The sequence below is a fragment of the Leucopleurus acutus genome (assembly GCF_964270905.1).
Source record: "Leucopleurus acutus genome assembly, chromosome: 14".
Taxonomy (NCBI): Eukaryota; Metazoa; Chordata; class Mammalia; order Artiodactyla; family Delphinidae; genus Leucopleurus; species Leucopleurus acutus.
In genome coordinates, this window is record NC_139156.1 from 41,376,110 (window position 1) to 41,402,839 (window position 26,730).

General features: G+C 36.9%; 1 protein-coding gene across 7 annotated transcripts in view; it reads right to left on the minus strand.

Annotated features, from left to right (window-relative positions):
* The window catches only part of PCDH15 (protocadherin related 15), a gene marked incomplete at both ends in the record, with an annotated part of 708,164 nt that overhangs the window by 519,171 nt on the left and 162,263 nt on the right, over positions 1 to 26,730 (minus strand). The gene's annotated exons all lie outside the window — the stretch shown is intronic.

Consider the following 26,730-nt stretch of genomic DNA (forward strand, 5'->3'; position numbering starts at 1 on the left):
GTCTGGGGTCAAGTGAATTTTGAACTGAAATGTAGACAGAGTCAAATGCCTAGAGATCATGTTTGATGGACAAAGAACAAATTACATTGATGTGGGATTTTGAGCAACACTTTTTCTGAAGGGAGAGGACTGAATATTAAATTTCAGTTAAATCTTCCCATTTGCAGGAATTTATGGATTTTACTTTTTAGGTGCTTCTACCGTGTTTTGTCAGCTCATAATTCCTTCCGTTCTTTGTGACTTTATTTCTTAACTAAATTCCAAGATGGCATTGCCATTGGGAGCCCCCCTAGGGTCACACTGGTGGGAAGGAGGAACAGCTCCACAAGCAAACTGTGATGTCTACCAGACGAAGGTGACAGGACTGCAGGAAAGATGATGCAAACAAATAAAACAAACATTAAGAAAAACAAATGGATGCTACATTTTCGTTCTCTCCAGTTTTTCTATTTTTTCCCTCACTTTTTCTCTTGAAAAGTACCTTTCTAATTCCAAAAATGTGGGGAAGGGAATAAATTATTTATTATTTTAGTTTTTGTTTTATGCCAGGTACTCAAAAAACATTTTCAGTTTAATCCTAACATCCACACTATCAAATAAATATTATGAATCTGTTTTGACAGAGAAGGAAATGGCATTTAATTGTTCAATTATCTAGCTAGTAAGTAGCATAGCTGGTATACAAACTTGAATCTGACTCATTTGTAAAACCGTGCTCTTTCTGACATACCGTTTTAGATTTTAGATGATTCTCCTAATGTCCAAAACCTGTTTTCTTTTCTTTTTATGTTATCCACAATTTTCAGAAATGTTTCCTCTCTCCTTTAAAGAGGAAAAATAGCTTAGATGATCAAAAATTGCAATTTTGCTGTTGTAATGTAATCCAACAAGTGATGCTAGCTCTTTGAATTGAACAGAAAGGCAGTAATGATTTTTTTTTTTTATTGGAGCATAATTGCTATACAATGGTGTGTTAGTTTCTGCTTGGCAGTAATGATTTTTTTTTTCTCTTCTTCTTTTTTGAGAGAGAGGAAAAAAAAAAGAAAGAAAGAACACTTCTAGCATGTGAACAGAGCACAATATGTGACAGTTTGCAGATTGGCTGTTTGACTGTATCTGCGTAGAGAGGCACTGAAGTGTCCTTTTTTGAGAAGGAAGCAAGGAGATTGCTTTTCCTTCTCACTCTGTCGAGACTCACTCAAACACCTAATAGGGCTTTTCAACCTTTAATGCATTCCTAATGGAGTTCCCCAGTTAGAGTGCTTTCACTTGCCTGAGTAGAGGCTCCAGCTGCAGCCTCTACAAATACTTTTTTTTTTTAATATATTGTTCACATGAATTGGAAGAATTTTCAAAGGGAATCTGGAATACCTCGAATGGGAAATTCACAAGTAGTAGCAGTCAGGAAGGCACTGAGCAGAAAAGGGAACAGTAGCCATAAATCAGATAAAAGTCACATTAATAAATTGAGATGTGTGAGATAAAATCAATTCTAGCTCCTCAGGAGGAAGAGAGGGTTTCTTTTAATCTTGGGATAAATTTAAAATCAATAAAAGTAGAATAGATTCATAACCAGAAATTACATAACAGTGTAGGAAATTAGAAAAACAGAACTATAAACAAACAGAAAAAAATATATATACCTCTATACTTCAACAATCTCTAAGTCCCAAGATGCGATTATTGATGGTGCTAACTTCATCCATGATGAACACATCAGTAAAGCTTTTACCAATATCCCATAAAACACTGTAGTTGTATGTGGCCACTCAAAGAGTATGTGATGATAGTAAAGATGAATGTGTGTAAATAGTGATTCTCAGGCCAAACATCTTAGATATAAAAGTCAAGACCACAGGGAAAGCAAGACTCCTCCTATGAAGAGACCCTTAATTGTAATAATTATCAGGTGAAGCTGAATCAGGGCTGGGATTGTGAGATTCTACAATATGAGACCTTTTAATCTCATAAATTTTGCTCAGAGTATCCATTTTTAGAATGGAATGGAAGTAAGTCCTGCCAGTAATGCTCATGACATTCAGAATTTTTGATAATAAAATTCTTCTACATTTCTGTATGCCGGAATCTTTCATCTTCCTTGTTATCCCAGGAAATCAAAGGACCCCATTAACTGAAAATGCATTCCTAGAAAGGGTTTAAAAAATATTTTATGTGGGAGTCTAGTTCCTCAGCCAAGCAATTGGACCTCTTTTCATTTTATAAGCAGCATATTGAAGTAAGGCCAAAGTTGAATATTGAGAAAGAAGTGATGGAGTCAATTATATCTAATGTTTAGGGAGAAAAAAAGTACAATTTCATACTGCTTGCTACATTTTATATTTGTCTCTTTCTAGGAGAGAGAAACTTTGTCTCTGTCCCCTGAAAAATAAAAATGACAAGCCACTTGGTTCTATTTCTCATGAAGTTAGATGTCAACCACTTGCTAGGCTTCACCTGTGATATATTCATGAGAAGAAACAAGCTGGAGAATTTCAGACTGAAGTAAACAGAACAGATAGAGTTGCTTTTTCACAGACCATGAGTTTTTCAGCCATTTATTTTTCGAAAGTCCAGTTGTCAGCAGGGAACATCCATATGCGTGTGTGCAATTCACATTCAGTTCTGAAACAAGACTGTTTCTCCATAAATTTGGCCAAAACATTCTTGAGGTATGCCCTGGCAACCAGGAGCTTGAAATAACTCTTAAAACTCTCTTGTAGTTCAATGACGTTAAAGGTTGGGACAAAGACAAAGCCATGAGAGAAATAGATCGTTATTGGTTATATGAGAAGGCATTAAATATCTTATCAGTCATATCAATTGTAAAGTTGAGTCACTGATTAGCACCAAGGGTGGAAGTTAACTGACTTTCAACTTCCATGAGTGGTCAGACCAATCAGGTAGTTAGTAATCTGAATCTAAGCAATACAGCATGTGAAGCCACAGTAACACTGGAACAATAAAACAGGGCTCAGTGAGTCCCATCCATGTCATAGACAAGAATCTGGTCAGCAATCTGGTCAGGTCCTTGCCCCACATTAGAGCTCCAACAAGCAAGAAGGCAACGGCAGACATGGCCTTGGGATGTCATTGAAAACACATGATACAAAAAGGTTCCCTTAATGAATATGTGTTCTTTACCCTGGAAAGATTTAGAACCATGCATGTAGATATTGAAGAGAAACGTATTAGAGTAGTAATGTATGGAATCTATAAATATTTTCTATTTTATGTCCTTAAGATATTTAAGAAAATTTGGCCTTTTAGAGTAACATTTCTACCTTGGAATTCAAATTTAAAATGTATAATTAGGTAATTGGCTTACATTCATGATGTTAAACTTAGATTTAACATAGGTAATTACATGTGATAGAGGCCACTAGTTGCTACCAAATGTCCATTTCTCCCTTTTTCTTAGCAGTAAAAACTGATTTTATAAGTCTAAAAGACCATATAACCCTCCATTCCCTGTTCCAGTTATTTGTGACCTTGGGGTCAAGTTTTAACTACTTAGATGTAAGCGTTGTGCTGTGTAAAACTTGCAGAGAGTGTCTTTGGAGACACAGATGGTTTGCTGTTTTTCTTCTTCTCTCCATTCTCTTTCCTGGAATTCAATGTGGTGACTCTAGTTCAAGCAGCCATTGAAGACCAGGAGAATAAGGGTTAGACATTAGAGGAACGGTAAACTGGGAGGAGCCTGAGTTAGAACCTCAGAGAGCTGCAGGATTAGCTGCTTGCTTACTAAATCCAGGCCTCCTTTATAGGAAGCAAACTGCCATTCTTACTTAAGTTATTATTTTGGGATTTTCTGTTCCATGAAACTAAGCCATATGTTAAATTAGTTTATATTACAAGTCAGAACATTTCAAAGGTCTTAAAAAAATCACAACTTTTACTTTATTAGCCTTATAAGGGTTATTTAAATACACATGAAGTGGTGCCTTTCAGTCAAATTAATTACAAAAGAAATTATATGTATTATTTTTAAAGGTAATTGACTAGTCAAGTTTGTAAAAGAATCCACATATTAATCAAAGTCTTCATCCCCTCTTAAAATCATGGTCAAAAGTTGCTAGAAGGTGCTGGGTGTATAAATATATAATATGGTTTTGCAGACTGAATCCAGAAAATAAAGAAACTGAACTTCTTAACCTTTAACCTGCTAGCCTTTTTGGGAAAACAACAAAAATGTATATACACACAAAAACCTTTTCTTACTGAAAATTCCAGATGATAAGCATATTTTAAAATAAACAAAGGTCACATAATTAAAGCAAGTACTTGGAAAAATCAGGCTATTTTGATAATTTAGGTTTTAACATGGCTATCTTCCCTGATTTTAAGAGTACAGCATATTATTGTACATTTTATTTTATTTTTTTAAAAATCTGCATTTTTATCTCTAAAGGATTAGTTAATATGAAATTCCTACACTTTTTATACTTTTACTAATAAATTAGGCTAACATTATTTCCACATAGAATTATAAAAATTGTAAAAGTATATGTTCAATTAGAAAAAATTGTATTTCTGACAACCATTTTTATATTAATAGAATACAATTTTGAACTAATATTAAATCAAGTTAATTATCTGGTTACTTGGACTATTTTTAACAAAGGTAGAAAACTGAAATATGGTTAATCAAAAATAGCTTTAATACATATTCCTTTGATTCTTATTTTTATATGTTATAGAGTAGCTAGCTATATCTTTGGGCCTTGTTTGCAAACATCTTCATTTTTGCCTTTTTAAGAAGTCGTAAAAAGAATGTGTATTGATGTTGGGCATAATATTATTAGTACTCGTTAGCTTTGCTGTTGTGTCAGACAGACCTAAATCTCATTTCACTCTGTAAAGTAGAAGTTAGTTACCAAATGTCATGTTAATATGGGTGATTTAAAGTATATTAGGATCAGTATTAGCAGAAAACAAAAATTGTGTATGCAAAGAAAGAGAATGTACTTTTTTAAAGAGTAAAAGAGAGTCATTTTATCCTAAAGCGTCTGATGTTTTCAAAATGTAAAATTGAATCATGAATGATAAAATAGAAAGTTGTAGGTTTGTGAAAAGAAAATTTAATCATCTCAGATTATAATGTCTGCAAATAATGAATCCAGAAAAAAAAAAAGAGGAATTTTTTAAACTGTTGCTAAGATTGGGTCAGTTTTGGTGGTTGGTCTGTTAAGATTGAAAATATTAAAGAAGCTTGTGAATCTTTTACTGCCAAATATTAACAGGGCAAAACTAGATGTTTTTTTCTATTAAGCTGTGCTTGGGCTGATCTTAAGAAATAAGAAGAGTTTATTCTTTATTTTCCATGTAATCTACTCAAATGGCAGAGATTCTGTGACTTACCATAATAACTTCTTATATGTTGTGCCGAATTTGTCATCCCCTGGATTATTCCTTCACTTCTGAAAGAGCTAAAATACTTTAAATTGTATTCCTATTTTCTATGTTTATTTAACATATAACATTGTCACTTGATCAACAGGTCGTCAAGCTACAACCTTTCATTGTTCTCAGATATTGATGCTCATATATTAATCAAGTGAATAAATCTCATCCAAATAACTCTTTTGATGTCTTCCCAAGATTAGGTCCTAACATTTAGAAAATACACTTTTCAGGGTGTCTTTTATACGTAATACTATTTTTGTGATGTCTCAAATGGCCACAGAAAAATCACAAATGTTTGTTCTTTTACTCCATAAAAAAAGTAGTGCTAAAAATAATTATCCTTGTTTGAAATGCTCCACATTTCTTACACAGTTCAGCACTATTGTGAGAGACAACTTGTCAAATAAAAGCCTTTCCTAAGATAATTTTGTTCAAATAAAACATATATTTATAGATTTCCAGAGTATATAATTTCTGAAATATATACATTACACATACATACACACACGTGTTTGAGAGATATATAAATATAAAGAAATATACATATTCCAGAGGCTGTGTACTCCGGAGATTTATAAGTACTACTGCTGTGTACTCCTAACCTCAGGGAAACATTATTACAAATTTTTATGAATTGTTATAAATTATACCCTAATAGAAGATTTTATTATACTCCATTCTGATACGTTTTTTTCTCTAATAAATGTACCACAGCTGTTTCATGCTGTCTCCAACAGGTAAGTTTTGCTTTCTTTTCATGCTTGTCTAAAATCTCTGTTAAAAGAAATAGGCTAGAAATTGAACCTTCAACAAAGAAGGATAGTTTTAGGACCTCAGTGGAAAGAACAGAAAAGAAGAATGCTGGACATTAAACAGAGAGAACAGAGAACTAAAAGTCAGATTTAGTTTTCACTTGACCCCTGAAGAGGATAGAAGTTTAGAGGAGGGAGATCAAGATTTGGAATTGGCTGGAATCAGGCTGATATCCTTCTTCTGCACCTTGTTAATGAATATGAATTTGGGCATTCTGTCAACAATCCTCAACTAACCCTACCAGCTTCACTTTTCTTAGGTCTCAGATGAGGAAAATTAGCATCCCAGGTAATCTGTGTAAAATGTTTAGTTTGATAACTTACGTGTGATAAGAATTAAATAAATTATAAATCTTACCCTAAAAAGGAAATTGAAAATGGGAGAGTATTAGGATTATATCTCAGCTATTCTGATATGTTCAATACTATTTACACTTAATTATGGAGAAACATTGAGTGGTCAAGAACCCAAGGAACAAACCTGACTGTTAATATTAAAATTTTAATACTTGGGCATCTTTGTAGTTGTGCGTCTTTACTTTCTAATTCCTTTAAAAAGTCAGCATACCTCTTCAATTTTATGTTGAAGATGTAGTAATAAGAGCCTTTAAATTCTGATGAATACCAAAATCAGCTGTGGCATTTTAAAAGTAGATATCAGCCATCCCATCCAAGATCTGCTGAATCAGAACGTCTGAAGTAGAATATTTTTACAAATCTCCACCAAAGAATTCAAAGAGTAGTAAAAGTTGAAAGACTGATCATACCTACTGAAGATTTCGTGGAAAGAATTCTTTGTCAATTTACTCATTTTCTGGCTTTACTAAACAAGTGAGTTTGTGAACACATAAAATCAGGAGAAAATATTTTACCCAGCTGCTCCAAAGATGGCACTTTTCTCAGAGACAAGAAGTGAAGCCCCACAACTCAAGAACTGCATGATATTCCAGATGGTTCACCTTCAGCAGCACTGGGTGGTGGGTTTATTTTTAGCCCATCCTGGCCAGGATGTATTTCCTTAGTGACAACAGTCTGGTCTTCATCAAGGTGTGAGCTTTAGGTAATACATGTACAGGTAAAAGAAGGCAGCTCTCAGCAATCAGTCTCTTCTATGGAGGTACATATAGCAAATTCAGTTAGCCACAGTAAAATTCCAAAGTGGAAAGGGGGAGGAGGGGAGGGAGAGGGATGGACTGGGAGTTTGGGGTTGGTAGATGCAAACTATTACATTTAGAATGGATAAATAACAAGGTCCTACTGTAGAGCACAGGGAACTATATCTAATATCCTGGGATAAACCATAATGAAAAATAATATTTCAAAAAAAATAATGTCTATATGTGTATAACTGAATCACTTTGCTGTACAGCAGAGACTGGCACAGCATTGTAAATCAACTCTACTCCAATTAAAAATTAATTACTTAAAATAAAATAAAATTCCAGAGTGGTAGCAGTTAAGAGATCACTTAAAAGTCATTAAAAAGGAGGTGGGGCACTTTGTAGGAAAAATTCAAAGCTGAAGATGGAATTTTAATAGTTACCAAGTAACTATTAGGCTACCATGCCAGGCTCTTTGTATATTTTAACTTGTTTTAACAATCTCTAAGAAATTTGTGCAAGTTCACACAGCAATTGGTAAATTCAGGGTTTAAACTTAATTTTTTTTTCAAGTTTTGAGCTCTTTCTTCAACAACCTACATAGTTAAAAACAAATCTAAACTACGACCTAGTAATCCTCCACCACCCCCCCCCACATTATGTTTATAGAGTAGATGCTTATGAAGTAATAAGTTCTTAAAAGGTTAAGTAAAGAAAGTTATCACATTCCTTTAATACTGCTGGGGGAAAAATATGGGAAGTGTTGGTGATAATTTCCTGTAATTAGAACTAGGTATAACATTTTTATTTTCATTTTTCAGTCTCAAGAGCAATGCAGAGGTTCAACAATTACATTTTTTAGTGACTGGCTTTTACTACTTTAGAACCCACTTTGCTAAAAAATAAAAATTTAAAAAATAAATAAAAAGGCCCTTTCTTAAAGATCCCAAGTCTCCAGATGCTCATTTGAAAATAATTAAACTCGAAATCCAGTTCAGTGAATTTGATTAAGTTCATCTGTAAAAATCAAAGTGACCCTGTCATAATGCTTACGACGTTTTCTGAAAAGCCAAAATTCTGGGTTTTGCTTTCACTTTTAGAGATCTATTTTTAAAGTGTCTCTGTGCACTCATTACTAATATCTCTGCAAAATGAGAATGAAAAAATCTCATTGAGAAATCTCTTGTAATCAATTGAGAATCTAATTTTACATGTTTGAAAAAGGTTAGTTATAAAAGTACTAACATAAGCCATGCTTATATTACACATGCCCTGATTGATGATATATCATTTATTACTCTCATATCTAGTGTTACAGTTCTTCAGTAATAATTGCTTCTGTTCCCATTAGGCACAGGGTAGCTACAATAACATCAAAGTTGTATGTCTTAAAGGAAATATAAGACTTCAGATTGAACTCTATTATTTCATGGACTACCTTAAAATGTCAGTATCACACAGAGCCCCCTTGAATAATGGAAGAGGCAAGCTAAGTCAACATGAACAGACATTCATCTCTATGCACACAAGCGAGAGTTACAAAGACTTCTACCACCCCCAATGGAGAGATGTGTGGAGTCATTCAAGTGTCAGATACTTTGCTGTTGAGGCAGATACTATGAGTCTTCAGGTCTCAGTAAATCATTTCCCAGTTGTACATGATTCAAAGTAAAATTTACAAAATGATCGTAAAGAAAAAAAGCATGGTGGACTACACTAGAAGTGTAGTCCTAGAAAGGATGAAGGATGAATTATGACACCTCTCACTTCTACCCACCCACGTGGAGCAGCATTTTACATCATAGCTCCTTATCATCACTGAGCACAGGTATTGGCATTTGGTATCTTGGAATCCCAGACTAGAATTTTCTAAATTAGAAAAGAATGATATATCTAAAGCTAACTTTAAAGGTGTGTGCCTGGGAAGAACAGCTACAGAGAGAAAACTTGTCTGGAATAGGAAACAACATCGAACTTTACCCAAGTACTGTGATCTTGGAAAATAGTGAAGGTTAAGAAACACATTCATCACTTTGTGTTCCAGGGAATGATTTACTGCAAAGAACCACGCTTCCCCACGACTTAGATAAGAATTCTGGGCACCTCCCTTGCTTCCCTATGCTAAGACCTCCAAATTCATATTCTCTGCCTCTCACATAATTAGTTGAACTGTTTTATACTCACTGATCAGTTGAAGCAAAATGCTTGTTAACCAAACTTTGATTAAATTTCTCTCCTTCCTCCAGACCCCTGAACTTTGACCCACCTTCAGCCTGTTCCAGCACACAACACCTCCTGTGAATAGGCAGGACTCAGGGTAAAACTTTCTCTGATCTACTATCCAATCATGCCACCCTTTCATTCCACTTGATCTTTATTAAGGTAACTTCTGCATCTGTAAGGAGAATATGTATGTCTTTTCTTATTAGATTGTTGGGATGATTAAATGAGATAATTGCTGCAGTGGTTTGCATGAAACTTGGCCCATAATAAGCACTGAATAAATAATATTTATTATCATTAATATCTTTGTAAATTGAAGAGTAGCATTCAGAAGTAAGAGAGTATATTATTATTACCTTGAGAAGAATGCACATTATAATCTCTGTTCCTTCTACAGAGATAAGAGAAGTTATAGAGATAGGGAGCTTTCTTTTAACTATTCCTCACATATTTAAGCCTTGGCATCACCTCTGATTTCTCTCTCTTTAACCACCTGACCTCCTGCCATCCATTCAATATTTATTAGATCTAATGAAGTCTCTATTCAAAAATTTTCTTTTAACATTCCACTCTTTCGGTTCACTCTCACATTACCTGTCTCTCATCTGGATTTTTCAATAGCCTGCTACTTGGTCCTTTACAAATCAGATTTTTCTTCTACACACTCCTCCGAATGTGCTTACTCTTAATAGTAACCTGTGAACATTCCCTATTAATCTTAACTAAATTATTAAAGGAATCTTAACAGTTGGATTCTGTTTCAGATAAAGGTAAAATTCTGGACTTTGCATGAGATATAAAAACTAGATTAAATTTCAAGCTCTTCTCTCTCACAAGAGAGGTGAGAAGGAAGGATTATGCTCTAAGTTTGGGAAGAAGTTTGCCTAAGGATGTCGTATAGCCAAAGAGGTAGACTCTGGCAGGCATTGTTACCTGCCTATCCAATGTACATTCTCTTTATCTTCCTTTGATTGGTGTTACTTTGATTTGGGATGGGAAGTGGCAGTGTTTCCAGCTTAAAATTAAATTTCTTAGATTCCCTTGCAACTAAGAGTTTCCACATGACACAATTCTGTACAATGAACCCAGAGAGGAAATCTGCTAGGGAGAGTTTTGTTTTCCTTATGCGGGCATTTCTCTTTTCTTTTTGTTATCTCCTTCTTCCTCTTAATGCCTGAAGTGTGATTGTGGTGCTTTGAGATATAGGAACTATCTTATGACCATGATGACAATGGACACACATTAAGGACAGCAGAGTAGAAAGAGGGAAGGAGACTAGGACATTATGGTATCATGAGGCCACTGCAACAGCCCTCAGCTGCCCACCTCCAGACTTTTTTCACCTGCTAAAAGATAATCCTTTATTTCATTAAGTCATTATTTCTGGAGGTTTTCTGTTCATGTATTTTATCAAAACACCAAGAGATACTGATAATTCTGCTCAGCTTTTCTCCAACGTTTCTAGTAATCTCTGCCCTGAACACCATGATGATAAAAACTTTAAATTTGTAAGATTTTATCTCAGTCTCAATACTTCTGCCTCTTTCTCTTTCTAACTTTTATAAGAAAAAAAAATCAAACATAAACAAAAGCAGCAGATACTGTAATATGCTCCCATTTTTCCATTACCCAGCTTCAGGATGATCAACTCATTCTCATTTTATCCATAACTTCACCCATTCTGCTCCCACTCTCACCACCGGTTTTCTTTTCTAAGCAGATCAGCAATGGTTTATCTTAAAAGTGCAAAATTGAATACAGTATCATTTTACTTAGAAAAATGTATGTATTACGAATAAAAACATTAGCAAGGAACACTTAGCAATTAACCCAAAAGTCACTTACTGTCACCTGGGAGAGGACAGAATCTTAGATAAAATGACGACTCCTCTCACCCTCCTGCACCCAGAGAAACTGCCATATGGTATAGGCAAAAATCAAAGCAAAGGGAGTTATAACGGAAGAACTGCACATTGGTTATCCAAGGGCTTAGGGATGAAGAAGACTTACAAGTTACAAAAGAAATGATGTTCAGAATGGATTAAAAATAACTCCCTAATTTGCCTGTAGCAATCTGCAAATTAATAGTGCTTTGTTAACAATTAACACAACTAATAAAGTAAATGCCACATTATTCCATCTGAAGTGACAATTACTTTGCACAGTGTTTAACCTACAACTTTGAAAAGAGTCTCATGCCAAAATCCTTATGCTTTTATTTTTTGATCCACCATATATTTTATACACAGACCCAATGACAGATGAAAAGAAAGGTCGCTTGTGTTTTACATTCTCCCTTCCACTCTTCCATTTTTCTAGTTTTAATTTCTTTATTAGTATGGTGTATTTCAACTCCTTTAAACATATCCAGTTATTAAATTTGATGTGTACACATCTCCATGATTATATCTATTCAGGTATATACAGTAAGTACAAATATATATATGATATTTTTTAACTAAAAATCATTCTAGGGCTTCCCTGGTGGCGCAGTGGTTGAGAGTCCGCCTGCCGATGCAGGGGACACGGGTTCGTGCCCCGGTCCGGGGAGACCCCACATGCCGCGGAGCGGCTGGGCCCGTGAGCCATGGCCGCTGGGCCTGCGCGTCCGGAGCCTGTGCTCCGCAACGGGAGAGGCCACAACAGTGAGAGGCCCGCGTACCGCAAAAAAAAAAAAAAAAAAAAAAAAATCATTCTATACATATTTGTCTATGATTTGCTTTTTAAAAATATGTAACAGTCATCTCAAGGTAAGCAAATGTTTATATTTTCCAGTTTCTGCATGCATACATGTCTATATATAATTTTGCATGAATTGGAGTGTATGATACATGCTAGAAAGGGTTTTCTTAATGTAATTTTTTAACTGTTTTCATTCCGTCTTCCTCCTCTTCCTCCTCTGTCTCCTCCTCCTTAGCTTCTCCACCTTAATTTTCTGTAATTGAACTCCTCCCTCAAGTTAACATCAAGTTTGGAATCAAAGTGCTTAAATTAGAATCTTGGGTCCACCAAATATATAAGTAGCCTAGAGCAAGACACCATTTTCTTACTTGTAAAATGAGAATAGTAGTTTCAACATTTTAAGGTTATTGTATTAAGAGTATTAATATACAAAAGGTGCTTAATACACTATCTGGTAAAAAGAAAAGTTAAGCAACATAAGCTGATATTAACTGTCCCCTGCTCACCTTTCCAGATTTTCTTGTTACATTTTTCATCTGGATCACAGTATTTCAGCCACAGGAGGTTTCTCTCTGTACCTTAAACAGGTGAAGTTTTTTTTGGAGACTTAGCACTGGTTGTCTCACTCTTTGGAATTTTATCATCTATTTATTTATGCACCTTTTCTTCCCCCCTCATCTTGCCTGCTAAAATATAAACTCTAAGAAAGTGGGAGTCTGGATTTTCTTTTTCTACACTGCATCTCTATTCTCTAATATCATGTATGAGACAGAGTCTCTTGTTTAACATGTACTTGTTAAATGAATGAATGATTTCATTTTATATTTAGCCTCAGAGTGACCTATACAGATAGGTATTATTTCCTCAATTTTGAAAATAATGAAAGTGAGGCTAAATTCTTTCTTGAATGTTATAGTAAGCTGTCGAATTGGGTTTGAATCCAATTTTCCTTCCTCTATTTCAAGTATTCTTTCCACTGTTTCTCAAATGCTATTTATTTTTTTTTTATTATGTACACATTCAGACTTTTCAATGGGATTGTAAGTCTCTTCAAATCATGCATTCTACTGTCTGTAGTTTATATAATAATGCTTAGCTCACAGTAAGTACACAATAAGAATTTGTTGTTAGTAATGATTCTCCTTCATGGGTTTATGCTTATGCCTCCTATATGATATACATAAAAATGACTTTTTCTAAGCTTACTATAAAATATTGTTTGTGTAGGTGCTCGTAGTTAAAATTAATTTCTCAACAGGTATGCAGAGAATGTCGATGGCACTCTAGGGGACGTCGATGATTTCTGAATCTCAATCTGCATAGCAGATCAGGCAAGGAAATGAAAGTCAGAAGACAATGGGAAGAGGACATATTAATGCTACAGCAATTCAGAGGCAGGAGACAGCTGTGGTTTGCCAAGTAAGGGAAACTAGGGCAGATGGTGTACTGGGCCTATGATGACCAAGGGAATGTAAGTGGGATATTTTAGCCAGAGATAGACACGGATAGAAACAGAGTAGAGAGAATTTTTGAAAAATCTAAAAAGCTAGTGCTTGTAATAAGCTTGACTCAGATTGCTGTACTGAGGTGAAACTAAACCAAGAGATCTCTAAATTTTTTTTTCTCTCAAGACACACACGAATGTTCCTAGCTATATATAGCATGCACTCTTAAATAATCAGGCTGACAAAACTATGGTTTGTGGAATACATGACACTGAAAGTTAGCCCCTTCTTATATTAAGGTTAGAGAGAAATGAAGGAGGACCATGTAAAATGTGAGACAACAAGAGGCAAAACATTTTTCAATCATGTGTTTTAATACTTAAAAATCTGGGATATCTGTCCCTTTCTCTCCATTCCTACTGCAATGGATGTAGTTCAAATCCTCATCATTTATCTCCTGGATCAAAACAGCATCCCGGGCTTCCCTGGTGGCGCAGTGGTTGACAGTCTGCCTGCCGATGCAGGGGACACGGGTTCATGCCCCGGTCTGGGAAGATCCCACATGCCGTGGAGCGACTGGGCCCGTGAGCCATGGCCGCTGAGCCTGTGCGTCTGGAGCCTGTGCTCCGCAACGGGAGAGGCCACAAGAGTGAGAGGCCCGCGTACCGCAAAACAAACAAACAAAAAAACCCAGCATCCCCCTGACTCCAGAGGCCAATCCACAGTCTCCGGAATGATCCTCTTAAGTGCAAGCTGACCATGGCACTACACTGCTAGGTCACACTGCAGGCTCCTGGTGAGAGAAGTCAGTTAGCTCTCATCACATTTATCTTTGGCCACTCACATATTCATAGTTGTCCTCCAACTTTCAAATACACAGTGTCACTCAGGAAGCTTGTAAAATGTACATCTTTGGGTCTCAAAGATTTGATTTCTATAGTTCTGGGATGGGACCTAGCGATTTAATTTGTAACACATGCCTCAGGAAGTGAGATCAAATACCATATAGCATGCAGAACTGCCAGGTTCCTTAAACACCATGCTATTTCATGACTATTAGCCTAGAATATCTTCCCTTCCCACTCAATCATTTTGTCTTGGGAAAATGCTATAAATTCTTCACAATCCTGCGCAGGAGTTGCTAAGGTATTACCCTCCTCTCCAAGTTTTCCTATACTCTGCCTTCCCTCTGCCAACTAAGAATTGGCACTTGCTATCTGCCTCTACAAGGATTAAGTCAGTAGCCACGGTAGTTGCTGACCTTCAGCACATCCTGAAAGGAGTTCAGGGTGGAGATCAGGAATGAGGCACTCTGTGCTGTGGAAAAAACTGGCAGAACAGACCTCCAGATAGTTAGATATTTTCAGGAGAAGATTTTATGAGCCCAAATTCTTGCATCTCCCCTTATCTAGAAAAGCACTAAAATCATTCATGGAGACATCTGCTCCTCGTGACCAGCAGCAACTTTCATGAGACCAACAGTAACCTTCTGCCAAAATGTGTGTTTGATTTCATGTATTCCCCCTTCACAAAAATCACATATAATACTGATTCCTCAGAGCTATCTGAGATGCTGTCTCCCAGGCTATAGTCCTCATTTTGCCTCAAATATAGCTTAACTCACCACTCTTATGTTGTGCATTTTTATTTTAGTCAACTCCTCTACCAGATGGTTGATCAGTCTTTCCTCTGTATTAATTGTGTCTTGCAGTTATGTATCAATACTTTCATACTGTCTCTTTATTGTTATCTTCACAACTAAAGTATAAACTCTTGAAGTGTTGATATAATGTCATAATCACTTTTTGTATTCCCAGTGGTTGGCACAGTGCTTGGCACATGTTAAGTACATAATAAATGATTACTGAACCTCAGCATCTCTTATGCTGATCCCAAGAGTAAAGTGCGAGTCTTGGTTTCAAAAATTTTTTCATCCCTATCACATGTATCAGTTTCTGGGTAGGGTTTTCTTAACCCAAGTCCTAAGTTGTAGAAAGGAGAGAGGGCTTGGATGGTTGGAAGGGTAGAGGTGCCATTGTCTCTCTGCACTCCATGATTTTTTTATCTAGAAAATGTAAGTCTAGATTTTCACCATCAATAAATAAATTGGGCTGGAAAAAATCACATGATAAACCGATTTATAATGTAAAATAAATTATTACCTTATACTCCGGATACTTCATTTCAAATAGGGGAGTTAACTTGGAAATTAAAAAAGAGGGAGAGGGAAGGCTGCTTGGTGAATTGAGGGATCACAGAAATGAAGATGCCTTTAAAATTTTTTTTAAAAAATCTATTTTTATGCCTTGTTATTTTTCCTAAATCTCTACCACTCCCTAGCCATCATCCCTGTGAAAATGTATTAAGGAAACCTAATTCAAAATTGAAGTCGGGAAACCATGAAGGGAGGGCCACTCCTTACAGCCTGCAGAGTTCAGCAGGAAGAAGAAACAGTTCCTCTTTTCATCCGGCAAAAGGAAGTTGCCCTCCTCTGCAGCCAATGAGAAGCCGCCAGCACATTGAACACTCATTTTCCTCCAATGAACTTTTGTTCAAAGCAACTCCTCCAACTTCCTCCTTTCCTCTGTGAAAAAACACCCTCCTCCTTTGCTCTCTGGACTTGCTTACGGTTCACCATAGTTGACTTGTCCCAAATTGCAATTTCTGTGCTATTCCTAAATAAACTCATTTTTGCTTAAATAAAGTTGTTCTTTGCTCTATTTAAGGTTGACATCAACAAAACCATAGAGTCATATATGATAACCCAGTACCTTCAAATTGAGTACCTGTAGCCACACTCTAAAATGGGTTGTTTTAAGAAAATCCTCTCTCTCCCTTATCCAAGGTCATACACCCTTTATCAAAGGAACTACACATATATTCCAAAGTTCCCTTCAGTTCTCTCTCTCTCTCTTTCTCTCTCTCTCTCTATATATACATCTATATCTATATCTATATATCTTCCTTCCTTTCACTTCATTTTATATATAAAATGTATATATAAAATGAAGTATATACATATGTATATGTATACATATGAAGTATATGTCTATACATATCTATACATATACATATATAAAATGAAGTGAAAGGAAGTAAGGCGATATTTCCCTTGGTCATAAGTATAAAACCCATTTACACATGTATTACATGCAAATCTTTTTATCTTACCCAGATAAATTTTCATCATATGTCAATACATTTCCCTTCTAAGTCCTATGTAGTTTAGCCATACAAATATAATTCAAATAATTTGAAAATGTTCTTATGCATACTAAAAAGAGAACTGATATTTTCCGGATTAAAATTTTTTTTAAGGAGGTACAAAATAAAATTGTGAAGTTGACCTAATTAAACTGCAACTAAAATAGAATTCTCAATGACATGGGGGGTCTTCCTTCTCCTGTATTATTTAACAGAATCATTGTTTAGTGATAATAGCAGTTAGGTATAAAGCATATTTGGACTACCATTTGGAAAAAGTTTACTGACACTAAATACCAATGTGTACAATATATCATTAGATATTTTTCATCTTATACATCTTATATTTTTCATCACATTATTTGCTGTGTCCAATGCACAGTGCATGGCTCAAATCAGCTCTTTTAAATAGTCAATTAATCAGTATTTATTAAACGTAAGACCTGTGTGTGGGAGAACCACATTTAAGCCACTTGGAGATTTTAGAGAATAGTGAGACTATAACACACTGATTATTATTATTTTCTTTCTATCTAAATAAAGCATATTGAAAATATGCAGGCTGGCTTAAAAAAATCATTTCTATAAAGTTAGTGTTTTGGTGAGTAAGTCAAAGGGAATGCACCTTATATAGTAGGAATATTAAGGACTACATTAGGAAGAAAATATGATTACATTGGACATCTCAAGTTCAAAATTTTAGATGAGCTGTTCTTTGAGATACTAAAAAGAAATCAAATAATTTCCATATTACATTAGAATGTATGTGAGAGAGTATTGATGTTCGGGTTTAAAAAAAAAACAAACTTGGAACTGTACATCCCAAAATGTAAAGAATGCTTGTCCTTATACCTAATAAGCAATTTTTAAAATAGAGCTGTAATCCTGTAATAAATGGCCATTTGTCTGCCCTAAAGCTTAAAGTTTAAAGGCTGAAGGTTAGTACCTTTGAGTTTAGTAGAATAACAAAGTAGAAACACTCAAGATATTTCCAATCTACCAAACTGTGAGTTGATACTAAATTGCCTGCAAAAGCTGGACTATAAAAACAATTTTTGCGAGTATTATGTCCAATTATTAAATCATCAGTATTCTGCAGCAATACTTTCCAATGGTAGGAGAAAAATTTTAAAAATGAATCAAGTACATAAAAGTTCCTGTTTTTTATTCTAATGATTGTGCATAGGTACTAGGACATCACAACATTTGGAAACTAATAAATATATAGACATAAATTCAGCAGACAGATTTTAAAGTCCAAAACATGTTTTTATTAACTGATCTTAAAAAAAGAAAAAAAGCAATGGTTATTTCTGAACAACTGTACGTTTTTCTTAACCAGGACCTAATTATATGCATGCCTTTAGGATCTCTTCAATAATTACATGGCTAATAAACTATTGTTTATCCTCATGCATATATAAAGAAGATACCAAGTTGTTCCTATGAGAACATTTCAGGGTATTATTGAATGCATTTTTTGTTGTTTTTTTCTTTTTTTTTTTTCTTTTTTTGCAGTTTACACTTACAAAGTACTTTAATAATCTCACATTGTTGGGAACCCCGGTGTACTTTTGAGGTAAGTCTCTTGCTTTTTCATTTTACACAGTGCCATTTAAGTAGGAATAAAAAAAGTCATTGTTTCTCACATACACACTTATGAATGCATATGATAAGATGTATGTATGTATATATAATTTAATAATTTTATATTATTCTTATTAGAATTTTATTTTATGATCACTGCTTTGTCAAAGATATGTAGAATGAAAAAATAAGAAGCTGACAACACTGATAGCTAATATTTATTACATTTCATAAAGTATATAATACATTTACATGCCTTACACTCATATGATACCTCATATCAACTCTTTAAGGTGGGTATATATTTTTTTCCCATTTTACAGGTAAGGATATTGAGGCACAAAGAGAGAAAGTTTCCCAAGAAGGTAATCAAGTGAAAGAGCCAAGATTTGAATCATGAAAATGCATCTCTAGAGTCTGGTTTTTTAAACACTGGGTTAACTCCCTACAGAGTTAGTTTGGCGACTAATTATCATCTTCACCTGTGAAAGTCACTGAGCCTCCGGTTCCTTCTAAGAAAATTTAGGCAGGAGTGTTGCAACTTTAAGTGCACAACACAAACATTCTGTCAAGATGTATAGTAGTTGTATGGTCAGGCCACTCAAGACGGCTGTTCTCTTGATCTCTGTACATCCCCTGCTCAATGAGTCCCCGCTTCCCCTACACCCTGCTCACATGAACATACTTGCCCTCTGCCACTTAGGCCAGAATGGCTCCACCTGCTAGTTTATTAAAGGGAAACGTATGCACTCCTGATGGTCATTAACCTGAGGAGCTGCGAGCAACGTGCCCCAGGGCTTGTTTCCCTAGTAGCTGATGAGCCGAGCTGATATCAGTTCCCCTCTAAACCTTAGCCTCATTCTCCCCGAGTAGTGAAGACTGCTGCTGTGTCCTGCTTCCTGTCCGCTGCACACAGTGGGGTGTCTCTCCAGGACCTTGCTTCAGAGGTAAGCTCCCCCATCTACTAAACCACTGATGTCTGCCATTGTCCGTGGGCTCTTTCTTTTTTTTGTTTGTGTTTTGTTTTTTTTGCGGTACGCGGGCTTCTCGGTGTTGTGGCCTCTCCCGTTGCGGAGCACAGGCTCCGGACGCGCAGGCTCAGCGGCCATGGCTCACGGGCCCAGCCGCTCCGCGGCATGTGGGATCTTCCCGGACCGGGGCACAAACCCGTGTCCCCTGCATTGGCAGGCGGACTCTCAAACACTGCGCCACCAGGGAAGCCCCGTGGGCTCTTTCTTCAGTCTTGAGGCTGGACAACTACAAGGCTTGCAGCCCCGTGGGGGTGTAGCGCAACAACTGTTGAGCCAGCCAGGAGGCCGAGGAAACTCCTGTGAGTGCTGAGTTGTGGGGAAGTGAGGACGGGAACGGAAAGCTCTGGGTGTAATCGCCGTACACTAACATGTGGGACCGACCCAGTGGCAGCCGTCTACCATGATAGATGACTTTCTCTTGCTGTTACACTAATGATATCCTGTTCACCTCAGAGTCTCTTTCCCAGTTTAAAAGTAGCAGCCCTGTAATCGTGGCTCATCTGATTGCATGGGGGTGACTGGTGAATACAAAATGCAAGGACCTGGATTATCTACAAAATACAAATATACCCCCAGACCCATCACCCCTAAACGATTACAGACACAGGCTTTAGGGATATTAACTCAGGGGCAGGCCTGCGAATTGGACGTGGCCAGTTACCGGGAAGGGTTTGATGGGGGACTGTGGCAACAGCAAAATGATGAAAGAGTACCCTGGGGCTGCTGGTCTCAGCTATGGAAGGGGGCAGAGCAGCCATAAGGGAACACAGCTATGCAGTCTAGAGTGTTTTACAACAGTGCCTTACAGAAGAAAGGCACCGTTATATTAACTGTCTGTTGTTACACTGCCGCTGCAGTATTTGTCACCTGCTGTGGGGACTGAGGGTGGACAGGGAGTTTGGTCCTAGAGGCCAGGGCCGAAAACCTCAGGCAGGGGTGGTGTTATCTCAGAATGCTATTACTGCTCGTAATTTGCTTAATGGTCATGACCTTCCCTGTACTGTGCCTTTAAACAGCTCACATTTCCTCTCTAGTCTGAGCAGAAGGAATCTGTTCATGGACTGGGTGACAGCAGTAGCTTCACTGTGAAATGAATTTTTCTGCTGGGTCTACAGCCAGTTGCCTTTGTTGTCCTCTTCTGGACTTCCATGAAAAACTGACTTAATAAGCACCTGGCTCCAGAGTTTGCCCACCTCTTGGAGTCTTGATACTTTTTAGCTGTTGTTTGTATTGCATTTGTGGTATTTGGTTGCAGTCCACCCCTACATACCTGAGCCCAGGGATATGGAGGAAGAGGGGCAGCCCAAGAGATAAGGGTCGTGCAGGGTCTGTTGGGGTGGAGTGTTTGGTCAGGTCACTCAAGATGGCTGTTGTCTTGCTCTCTGTACATCCCCTGCCCGACCAGCCCCTGCTTCCCCTACACCCTGCTCACAGGAATGTGCTTGCCCTCTGCCCCTTAGGCCAGAATGGCTCCACCTGCTAGTTTATTAAAGGGAAATAGCTGCCCTTGTGATACTCATTAACCTGAGGGGCTGCGAGCAACGTGCCCCAGGGCTTGTTTCCTTGGTAGCTGATGAGCCAAGCTGATATCAGTTCCCCTCTAAACCTTAGCCTCCTTCTCCCCGGGTAGTGAAGACTGCTGCGTCCTGTTATCTGTCCGCCCCACACAGTGGGGTATCTCTCCAGGACCTTACTTCAGAGGTAATTTCCCCCATCTACTAAACACTGATGTCTGCCGTCGTCCGTGGGCTCTTTCTTCAGTCTTGAGGCTGGGCAACTACAAGGCTTGCAGGCCTGTGGGGTGCAGCCCCACAGTAGTGGTCTTAGTAGTAGGAATAGTGGTGCTAATAAGTTTCCATTTACTTATCACCCACTGTGTACCAGAAACACTGGACACTGCAGGTGTGCCTTGTTGTATTGAACTTTGCTTTATGGTGCTTCACGGATAGTGCATTTTTACAAATTGAAGACTTGTGTCTACCCTGCACGGTCAGATTGTTAGCATTTTTAGCAATAAAGCATGTTTTTTTTTTTTTTTTTTTTTTTTGCGGTACGCGGGCCTCTCACTGTTATGGCCTCTTCCGTTGCGGAGCACAGGCTCCGGACGCACAGGCTCCGGACGCGCAGGCTCAGCGGCCATGGCTCACAGGCCTAGCCGCTCCGCGGCATGTGGGATCTTCCCAGACCGGGGCACGAACCCGTGTCCCCTGCATCGGCAGGCGGACTCTCAACCACTGCGGCACCAGGGAAGCCCAAGCATGTTTTAATTAAGGTACATATGTTGTTTTTTAGACAAAATGCTATTGCACACTTTAGTAGACTACAGTATAATAGAAACATTTATATACCCTGTGAAACCAAAAATTGTGTGACTCACTTTATTGCAAAACCAATTTATTGCAATGGTCTAGAACCGAATATCTCTGAGGTATGTCTGTAGTTCCTCTAATCCTCATAATAATCCTCTAAGGCAAATATCATATCTGATTGGTTAATTGGTAAAATTAAGTATCAGAAAGATGAAGTAACTTTCCCAAGATCATTCAACCAGGAAATAGAATACCTGGGATTAATATCCTATTGTATCTGACTGAATTTTCTTTTTTCTTCTAGTTCAAACAATTAAGATCTAGTTCCTTAGCAAGTTTAATGTTGATAAAACCACTTTGTTTATAATCACTGAACTGTGTATTAGATCTGTGGGACTTATTTATCTGCAAGCTGTAAGCATGTATCCTGTAACAGCATCTTCCACATTCTCCACCCCACCTCCCCGCCCTCAGCTCCTGGTAACCACCATTCCACTGTTTTATAAGCTGAGGTTTTTTTTTTTTTAGCTTCCACATGTGAGGTATCATACAGTATTTGTCTTTCTCTCTCTGACTTATATCACTCAGCATAATGTCCTCAAGGTCCACCCATGTTGCTGCAAATGGCAGAATGTCCTTTTTTCTCATGGCTGAATAGTGTTCGGTTGTGTATATAGCATGTTTTTATCTATCCACTCACCCGTTGATAGACACTTAGGTTGTCTCCACATCTAACTATTGTGAATAATGCGGCAATCAACATGGGAGTGCCTGTATCGAAATTGGTTTTAATTTCCTTTGGGTACATATATTCAGAAATAAGATTGCTGGGAAATACAGTAGTCCTGTTTTAATTTTTTGAGGAACCTCCATACTGTTCTCCATAGTGGCTAAACCACTGTAAATTCCCACCAAGAGTGTACAAAGATCTCCTTTACTCACATCCTTGCCAATACTTATTATCGCTTTTCTTTTTGATAACAATTATTAAAGGTCTAAGATGGTATCTTATTGTGGCTTTTATTTGCATTTCCCTGGTTAGTGATGTTGAGCACCTTTTCACATACCTGCTGGCCATTTAGATGTCTTCTTTGGAAAATTGTCTCTTCAGTTCCTTTGCCCATTATTTTTCTACTCAGTTTTTTTTAATGAAGTTGTATGCGTTCTTCATAAATTTTGTACATTAACACCTTATCTGACACATTATTTGCAACTATCTTCTCCCATTCGGTTGGTTGCCTTTTCTGTGGATTGCCTTTTCATTTCGTTGATTATTTCTTGTGCTCTGCAGAAGCTTTTAAGTTAGTAGTCCTGCTTGTATTTTTCTCTTTTTTGTGCCATTGGTGTCATTTCCAAAAAAATCATTGCTAAGGCCAATATTGAGCTTCTCCCCTATGTTTTCTTCTACAAGTTTTATAGTTTCAGGACTTATGTTTAAGTCTTTGATCATTTCAGGTTAATTTTTGCAAATAGCAGAAGATAGGGGTCAAATTTCATCTTTCTGCCTGTGGTTATCTAGTTCTTCTAACACCATTAGTTGAAGAGACTATCCTTTCCCATTGGATGTTCTTGGCTATGTTATCAAATGTTAGTTGACTGTATATGCAAGGGTTTAATTCTGGGCTCTCTATTAAGTTCCATTGATCTATGTGTCTTTTTATGTCAGTACCATAACTACTATAGTTTTGCAGTGTAGTTTGAAATCACAAACAGATTTGATGCCTCTGGTTTGTTCTTAGGATTCCTTTAGCTATTTGGGGTCTGCTGTGGTTTCACACATTTCATGATTTTTTTTCCTATATTTGTGAAAAATGCTAAGAAATTTTGATACGGATTGCATTGTATCTACACATTTGATATGGATAGCTTAAATAGCATTGACATTTTAACAATATTAACTTTTCTCAGCCATAAATATGGGAAGTCCTTCCGTTTATTTGTCTTTTTAAAATTTTCTTTCAACGAAGTCTTGTAAGTTTTCATAGCACAGATTTTTCACTTCTTTCGTTAAACGTATTCCTAGGTGTTTCATTGGTTTTGATGCTATTGTGACATAGTTTTCTTTCTTTAATTTTAGTTTTTTTAAAAATTTATTTTTGGCTGTGTTGGGTCTTCGTTGCTGCATGCGGGCTTTCTCTAGTTGTGGCGAGCGCGGTCTACTCTTCGTTGTGGTGTGCAGGCTTCTCATGGTGGCTTCTCTTGATGTGGAGCATGGGCTCTAGGCATGTGGGCTTCAGTAGTTGTGGCCCACGGGCTCTAGAGCACAGGCTCAGTAATTGTGGCACACGAGCTTAGTTGATCTGCAGCATGTGGGATCTTCCCAGACCAGATATTGAACCTGTGTCCCCTGCGTTGGCAGGCAGATTCTTATCCACTGCACCACCAGGGAAGCCCAGTTTTCTTTCTTTTTCAGATATTTCATTGTACATAAAATGCAACTGATTACTGCATTTTATATCCTGTAACTTTACTGAATTCATTGAGATCTAAAAGTTTTTTAGTTGAGTCTTTGGGATTTTTAATAAGATCATGTAATCTGCAAAGAACAGTTTTACTACTTCCTTTCTTAGATGACTTTTGTCTTGACTGATGGCTCTAGCTGGAACTTCCAGTACTATGTTGAATAAAAGTGATGAGAGTGGGCACATTTATTCCTGATTTTAGAGAAAGTTTCCAATTTTTCTCTGAGCATATTAGCTGTGGGTTTGTCATATATAGATTTTATGATGTTGAGATATGTTCCTCCTATATCCAAGCTATAGAGGTTTTTTTAATCATGAAACAATGTTGTATTTTGTCAAACACTTTTTCTGTATCTATTGATCACTCATTCTTTTAATGTGGTATATCATTATACCACATATATCATATATTCTTCATATGTTGGAACATCCTTTTATCCCAGAGATAAATCCCAATTGGTCACGGTGTATAATCCTCTCAATTAGTTCTTGAATTTGATTTGCCAGTATTTTGAGAATTTTTTTTTTAACATCTTTATTGGAGTATAATTGCTTTACAATGTTGTGTTAGTTTCTGCTGTATAACAAAGTGAATCAGCTATACGTATACATATATCCCCACATCCCTTCCTTCTTGCATCTCCCTCCCGCCCTCCCTATCCCACCCCTCCAGGTGGTCACAAAGCACAGAGCTGATCTCCCTGTGCTATGTGGTTGCTTCCCACTAGCTATCTGTTTTACATTTGGTAGTGTATATATGTCAATGTCACTCTCGCACTTCGTCCCAGCTTACCCTTCCCCCTCCCTGTGTCCTCAAGTCCATTCTCTATGTCTGCGTCTTTATTTCTGTCCTGCCCCTAGGTTCTTCAGAACCCTTTTTAAAAAAAATTTTTTTTTAGATTCCATATTTATGTGTTAGCATGTGGTATTTGTTTTTCAATATTTTGAGAATTTTTGCATCTATGTTCGTCAGGGATATTGGTCCATAATTTTCTTGTGTTCTTATCTGGCTTTGGTATTAGTGCAATCCTGGTGTCATTGAGTTTGGAAGTATTCATTCCTCAGTATTCTGGAAGAGTTTGAGAAGGATTGGTGTTAAATCTTAAAAGTTTGGTTAGAATTCTCCAGTGAAGCCATCTGGTCCTGTAGTTTTCTGTTTTAAAAGGTTTTCATTATTGGTTAGTTCAGACTTTCTATTTCTTCCTGATTCAGTCCTGGTAGATTACATGGTTCTAGGGAACTATTGATTTCCTCTAGTTACCCAATTTGTTGGCATGTAATTGTTCATAGGAGTCTCTTATGAACCTTTTTATTCTGTATTGTCAGTTGTAATGTCTTTTTCATTTCTGATATTCAAATCTTTTTCTTAGTGTCAATTTTATTTTTTTAAAAAATCTTTTTTTTCTGGTCTTTATATCAGTAATTTCTACTCTGAGCTTCTTTCCTTCCTTCTGCTAACTTTGAGTTTAATTTGTTCTTTTTCTAGTTCCTTGGCATAAGATTAGGTTGGTTATCTTTCTAACTTAATATATTTATCAATGTTAACTTTCCTCTCTGTACTGCTTTTGCAGTGGCTCCCAGATTTTGGTATTCATGTTTCCACTTTATTTTCTTCTAGATACTTTTATTTCTTTTGATTTCTTCTTTGACCCACTGGTTGTTCAGGAGTGTGTTTTGCATCTACATGTAGATTTTCTAGCTTTCTTTATGTTTTCTTGTTTCATGCCATTGTGGTTGAAATAGATAATTGGTAGGATATCAGTCCTTTTAAATTTGAGACCTATTTTGTGTCCTGCTACGTGATCTATGCTTGAATATTCCATGTTCACTCAAATGTCTATTCTGCTGCTGTTGGAAGGAGTATTCTAAAGATGTTTATTGGGTCCATCTGGTCTAATGTATGGTTCAAGTCCATTGTTTTTTTTTTTTTTCTGTCTGGGTAATCTATCCATTATTGAAAGGATAGTCCCCTTTGGCATTCTTGCCTATTTCTCTCATATCTGTTAGTATTTGCTTCATATATTTAGGTGTTCCAATGTTGGGTGCATATGTATTTACGATTGTTAAATCGTGAAGAATTGATCCCATATCATTATAATGACCTTCCTTATCCCTTGTTGCTGCCTTTGGCATAGTCTATTTTGTCTGATAAGCACAGCTACCCTTGCTTGCTTTGGTTTTCACTTGTATGGAATGTCTTTTTCCATCCCCTCCACTTAAAGTCTTTGTGCATACTTAAATCTAAAATGGGTCTCTTATAGGCAGCATATGGTTGGATCTTGTTTTTTATCCATCCAGGTACCCTGTGCCTTTTGATTGAATTCAATTCCTTTCTGGTTCTGTATTTCCATCATTTTATTCCTGTTTCTCCCTACCTTTGGAGATTAGTTATTTCCTGTGGTGGTATGCTGTTTCCCTTTGTCTTTTGTGGATTTACTCTAGGTTTTTCTTTTTGTTTGTGTGGTTACCATG